The sequence below is a fragment of the Acipenser ruthenus genome, chromosome 39 (assembly GCF_902713425.1).
Source record: "Acipenser ruthenus chromosome 39, fAciRut3.2 maternal haplotype, whole genome shotgun sequence".
NCBI lineage: Eukaryota > Metazoa > Chordata > Actinopteri > Acipenseriformes > Acipenseridae > Acipenser > Acipenser ruthenus.
The window spans coordinates 10,531,140-10,538,185 of NC_081227.1; positions in this window are offsets into that span (position 1 = coordinate 10,531,140).

Below are 7,046 nucleotides of genomic sequence, written 5' to 3' on the forward strand. Positions count from 1 at the left end.
TTGCTGTTTTTTTGCAGGTGTTTTAAATGTTTGAGAGCCACGGGATGCAGTTTTTTTAAAGCTGGTTTGAGTTTTTTATTTTATTTTATCTGACTTTAGCACAAAGTTATTGTTTTAAAAACTGGTTGCAGGAGTAGTTTGGGCGATTGACTGGCCTCGATGTATCCAGCTGCCTTCAGCATTATTCACACCCTTCATAGACTAGAATGGGTTTTAGCAAAATAAATGCAAGTGTACATTCAGTATTTGTTGTATAAATGAATGAAAACATTAATATTTTTAGACTTACATATATTTGTTCCCATATGTTCTGTATATCTGTCTTTCCAACAGCCAAAAATGTCAGCATTTGCCCTGAAACTTTGTGTCTTTCCAAGTTCAGTAATCCTCTCATCTACAGTCAAGGGGACCTTTTCGTTTCTCCGTGTCTTCTCTCTTCCTTTACAAGAGAGCTGCGCTGCTGTTGTTGTTTTAATAGCATGTTTATTGATTGCAGATAAAAGCCGGACTAAAATGGTCGTTTAATACAGGTTTGAGTCCAGTGATTAAAATGTTTCATTGCTGGGTAAGAGAATTGTGGTCACTGGTCGATATATGAAATGAATGTTCTTAATTTGGTAAATGGCATGGGACTAATTGCAATGCATGAACAGCCACACCTTGTATTTTCTTTCACACCTGTCTAACTGTGGTTTGCACATCGTCAGCAGGCATTCTGCGCATTCCTTTCTGTGTGAATGTAGATCTGTTCTGACACAACAGTAGCACAAATTCCCCTGCTACATTTTGCTCGGGGCTATATATGCAATAGACGAGACAAATTATTCTTTAGCAATGTCTCCAAATGCATTTTAGATCTTTTTAGAATGCATTTAGAAATCTTCAACTGATTTAGAGGTATCTGTAAGTGATCATTCGGCTTGCCCTCTCCCCTCCCTCCAGACAAAGGCACAAAAAAAGTCCCTTTCACAACCAATAATTTCCGAGAATCGTGGGCTTACCACCCTAGTCAGTGCAGCAGCACTCGAGATACCTCAAATACAGTGCTGCTTGAGTGAGTGTCTCTCAGTGTGTGTTAATAAATCAATAAGACAGGATTTTAAAGATTGTTAGTTAGCATTCGGGAGGGAGGGAAACGTACTTTCAGTTTACTGCAGTTAATGACGGTAAACTGGCAACAAACTACTGGAACTGATTCCCAGGTAAAACAAAGTGTGTCCCTTCAGTTCCACTGTAGTTATGGCAGTACTAATGTAAATACAGTACATATAACACATTTAAATACATTGGCAACAAACTACAAAACTCCCACCCCCCCCCATACTCCCCATCACTGCCTTAATAAAAATAAGTTGAGCTACTCATTTAGTTTGAGTTGCGAGAGCTTTCTCCGGATCTGGCTGCAGTCCTAAGAAGTTTGTGTAACTCCTTAATGCATTTTAGTTCAATATATATTTTAAAAGTCTAGTTAATTTGAACATTTCCATTTCATTTAAACAATAAACACTTTGCTGAGGCAATAGCTGGCTTTTTTTTTAGCCGCCCTTGCAGCTCTTCTGTTTCAGCGCTTTTTGTGAAACGTACAAGTCCTGGAATCAGACTTTTGGAGCTTGAGGTTTTTTTGTTTTTTTTAGATGACTTCAACACAAAGTTATTGTTTAAAAATGAGGGCAGGAGTGTTTTTGGTGATTGCCTGGTGTCAATGTGTATGTGCGTTGTCAAGATAAATGATTATTTAGTGATGTCTCCAAATGCATTTTAGATCTCTCATTCAAAGCCCTGTTTAGATTAATCTGTAAATTGTTGGCGAGATCTCGAAATGTATTTAGGAATCTTCAAATGATTTAGAGGTATTGATCATTTGGCTTGCCACACCCTCCTCCTCCCCCTCTTTTGTATCTTCTGTATTATAGACTCGTTAGACTGTGACAGGGCTCGCTCACTTCCTCTTAACTGGCCCAGTACAGCACCGGTTTGCCAGGGTATTAAATATGCTTCCTCCGCTCAAAGCTGTCCTTGCTTCCTCCTGAAAGCAGCACGTCATGAACAGAGCAATGGTTTGGTTTTCGCTACTGTATACAAGCCGAGTGCCAGAATGCCGGCTCTCCTGTCAAAGCTTCCACTGTCATTTCGTCTGAAGGAGCAAGGAACTGCTGGGATAATACAGTGCCTGTTTAACTGGTCAGCCATCCCTTAAGAGCCAATCAGATATCGCCAGCCAACACACCCTGACCCGGTCTCTCCATGGAATCAGCCAGATTCCAAAATCTGGTCAGGAAACTGGGATTTGGGAATTGGGTTGAGTGAAGGAATAGGATTATTCCTTGTAATAATCTGAGGACCTGGCCAGTTGCTTTTAAGAGCCTGTAACCCTAACAGTGACTCATGAGAGGTGAAGACCAGCGCACTCAGGTGTCCTCTGGTGAAGCCACCAGACCTTCTCATGTCAGAGGAAACGCAGTTCCGGTTACAGGGGGAACAACAAAAACGTGGTTAGACTTTAATACTCATACACTCCGGGGCCCATGGCTATTAAAATGCACTAACTACAGTTTTGCAGTTTTTGAGATACTTGTATTTTTAACTCATCAATTCATTCTAATACAGGACAGTAATCTGAATTCTGACCCCAGACAAGTCTGTGACAAACATCTTTCAACTTCAGAAATATATTACAGTGATGTTTATCTGATGAAGTCAGCTGTCAATGTGATGCCACTCTGCAGCTATTTTGTTTAATGTTTTTTATTTATTCAAATTAAAGCCTGTTGTGTAAGAGGCAGTGCCAGTAGCTTCTAAAACAAAACTTATGTGTTGAAATGGGGGTCACTGAGTCCCAATCGTCCCGTAACCTTTATATTATCATACTGTGTCCCAATCGTCCCGTAACATTTATATTATCATATTGTGTCTCAATTGTCCCGTAACATTTATATTATCATATTGTGTCCCAATCGTCCCGTAACATTTATATTATCATATTGTGTCTCAATTGTCCCGTAACATTTATATTATCATATTGTGTCTCAATCGTCCCGTAACATTTATATTATCATATTGTGTCCCAATCGTCCCGTAACATTTATATTATCATATTGTGTCTCAATCGTCCCGTAACATTTATATTATCATATTGTGTCTCAATTGTCCCGTAACATTTATATTATCATACTGTGTCCCAATCGTCCCGTAACATTTATATTATCATATTGTGTCTCAATTGTCCCGTAACATTTATATTATCATACTGTGTCCCAATCGTCCCGTAACATTTATATTATCATATTGTGTCTCAATCGTCCCGTAACATTTATATTATCATATTGTGTCTCAATTGTCCCGTAACATTTATATTATCATACTGTGTCCCAATCGTCCCGTAACATTTATATTATCATATTGTGTCTCAATTGTCCCGTAACATTTATATTATCATACTGTGTCCCAATCGTCCCGTAACATTTATATTATCATATTGTGTCCCAATCGTCCCGTAACATTTATATTATCATATGAGAAAAGGGTAAGAGGGGGAAGCCAGTTCATTTTATTCCATGCCAGTGATGTCAGACTTCGTTCCTGTAGGTCGGTACTGCAGTGTTTGCTGGTTTTCATTCCAACTTCTGCTCTCAATTACTTAATTGATCTAATTATTTAGTTAATTTGACATTTTTAGGGTTTTTTTTGCACGGAATTTTACAGTTGATGATTATTTAAAATGTGCCCTGCTTGATTCAAGAAGGTTAAATTTACCTGGAATAATATTTTGGGGCCTAGATTAGGGGTTCAATGTATCCAGCTAATTAAATAATTAGAACAAAGATGTCATTGAGGAGGACTTGGGTGGAATGAAAACTAGCAGACACTGCACTGCACCTCCAGGACCAGAGTCTGACTGACTGACACCCCTGCTCCAAATCAATCCCTGCAGCCATGGCACTGGAGAGGCTGTACAGCAGTCCTTCCCAAACCTGTCCTGGAGTACCCCCCCACCCCCTGCTCGTTTTTATTCCCACTGAGCTGCTCTCAATTACTTAATTGAACCCTCAATTTAACTAATAATTTGCACAATCAGAGCTTTTTTTAATTATTTGAAACAGTTGGAGATTAAGTTAAGTATAACATTGTATAAGGAACTTCAATCTCCAACTTTTTAAAAAGCTAAACAATTGAAAAAGTCTAATTAAGCGACTCGCTACTTCAATTGAGTGTTTAATTAAATTATTGAGAGAAGCTCGGTTGGAACAAAAACCAGCAGGACAGGGGGTACTCCAGGACAGGTTTGGGAACCACTGCCATAGGGGATCCTGGTCAGGGGGGGGGTCTCCTGTATTTCCCATATCTCCACCACCACTAGGGCAAGGAACTCGGAATCATCCCACAAACACTGCAAACTGTTAGAGACTACTAGTCTGATACTACAGCCCTTTTAATGGAGCTTCTACGTGGTTGCATGGCTGAAAAAACACTTAAAAGTGTCATTTTAAGTACACCATTGTACCCCATGAGTCCACAAATCCTGGACCAACAAACTTGGCAGTGCTCTCTTTGCATGCACAAGAGTCTTAGCTAAAGAAAGACACCGGCCACGTGTTTGTTCGCTACCCCGCCGCCAGGTGGCGGGCATTGCCCCGAAGGTATTTTATAATGGAATTTCCCATAGACATTTTTCAGGGTGCTATACCTCGGGTTCTGTGGGTCACCGAGACTTGAAAATCGGTATGGGGGTCCCCCGCGGGGCCCCTGTAAATATATCCAAGCAACGTGTCCCCAGCTGGAAAGGACCCCAATTTAGACTTTTTTTCCACCCTGGAGCTCAAAGGCTATTACAGATCTAACCTTGACATGCCATCACGGTGAAATTCGAAAATTTGATGATAATGTAGCATTTGAAAACAGGTGGCTCCGAAGGAAAGCGGGGCCCCAGACATGACCCTAGGAAGTTCAACCAGAGTTCTAGGCCCCAGGGTTATGGAGATATGACCCCGAGCCCATTCACAGCTTGTTTGACACCCTCTACTACATGCTCAGTTTAGCATACTACAGTAAACCCAATTGCAGTCTCTTTTTATAAATTAAAAGCCAGTCTTTGCAGGAATCATACCACAAACACTGGAATCAGTTATATACTGCCACTTTGACACCACAGCCATTTAAATGGAGTTCTGGGTGTTGCACTGCTGACCATATATTATACAATTTAACGCTTTGTAAAACATGGATTAGATGTGTGTGGGTATCTGCTAACACAAGAAAAAAGACAAAGGTTATATTTGATACACCAAACAGGTGAACAACATTTATTAAACATTGAAATTATAATGAGAAATTAACTATTTACATAAATAACTGTATTTTTTAAACAACAACAATAAACAAAATCAACATCCGCAAAATACGCCCCTCCATTTCCCTTTTTAAACTCCTGGTCTACTCTCTCATCTTCACCCATCTTGACTATTGCAAATTCCTTTTCCCTTCTTGCTCCCCTTCATTGGAATAGACTCCCAATTAACAAAAAAATAAATAAATCAATATATACATGCAATTATTTTTTTTTAGCTATTGCTGCTCTTACTTTGCATCTTAAATTTTCAATTGTGAGGTCCATTTGTTTGCAGGTCTTTAAGAACTTCGGATGTGCTTTAAGGACTTTGAAGATCTGCCAATACAAAAAATCACATATTAGGTGCTGCTATGAAGTTATGCACTATACGGACATGTTTAGTGGTGTTTTTAAGCACTGGAGTGTAATGCATTTTTATACCCTGTGTGCAGTAGGTGTTGGGTAAAAGAGGAGTGAAAACCATATCACATTGACTATACATCAGGCAGAAATGCAACTTGAAATGCACAGTGTTTTTGTTAGGTCACCCACTGAAAAAAAATTACTTACTGCCTTTCCTGTTTTTTTTTCTGCCTCATGGGCAGAGGGCTTAGCAGTAAAAGGACATACCATTAGAAGTGTATACATGTTACTAAACAGATATCATAGCTACATTAGGACCAGTATCTCACATCATCGTGCTCGGAATCATCTGACTGGGACCTTTCATCCTCCAACCCTTTTTTTTCTGAATCTTCTTGTGCCCCAGACCCTTGTGGCGTTTGTGACCCTTCTTCCTCTTCATAAATAGTTGGCTGGCTGCATGGCAGCTTCTTTAAGGGAGGGAAAAGACATATTCTTAGAAGTGTGCACATAAGTTACATTATGGCTACGTCAGTCATTACAAGTTTGTACTTTTTGTCTGACAACATTCATCTCATCGGACCTACACGTAAACATCTTTCAATGTGAGATGGTACTATTTAAGGGCCTCACTGACAGCAATGGGCCAAGATTTCTTTTAACCGACACTGTTGGGGGCACAGGGTGGGCGAGTGTCGAAGAGGGCATCGGGGGTCCGGCAAGCTGTTTGAAGAGAGTAAAAAGACATATGATTAGAAGTGTGCACATAAGTTACAAGATACACGATGGCTACATCAGCCATTACAAGTTTGCACTTTCTGTTTGACAACATTAATTTTATTGGACCTACAAGTAAACATATTTGAATGTGAGATGGTAAGGGGCTCACCGAGAGCACTGGGCTAACGTTTTCTGTGGCCACTACTGTCGGGATAGAGGTGTGGCACGTGGTGAAGTAGAGGGCAGCGGTTGAAGACAGGAAATATACATAGCATTACAACTTTCTCCTTGACACCATTCATACAGCGAGGTGCATTTTAAACATTGACTTCAATTTACAGGATAAGGTTTTTTTTGAGAGGCACAGTCAGTATACATTCTATGGGTTTTAAAGGGCTCACGAGCATGTGCTTGAGGGAGACCGTGGAGGAACCACCTCCTCCTCTTGTGGGAGAAGGCTTTGTTTTATTAAATTATACGCTTGTTCGTGGTTTGTCAAACCATGGTCATGCACATTGTACCCCACCTCTACTTTTTTTTTTGTGTGCCATGTAATGTGTCACTACACAGCGTCCAACTTCTGTGTGTGTTGACCAGGTCTGGCAAAGAAAAAAAAAAGACACACAGTCATTAAATT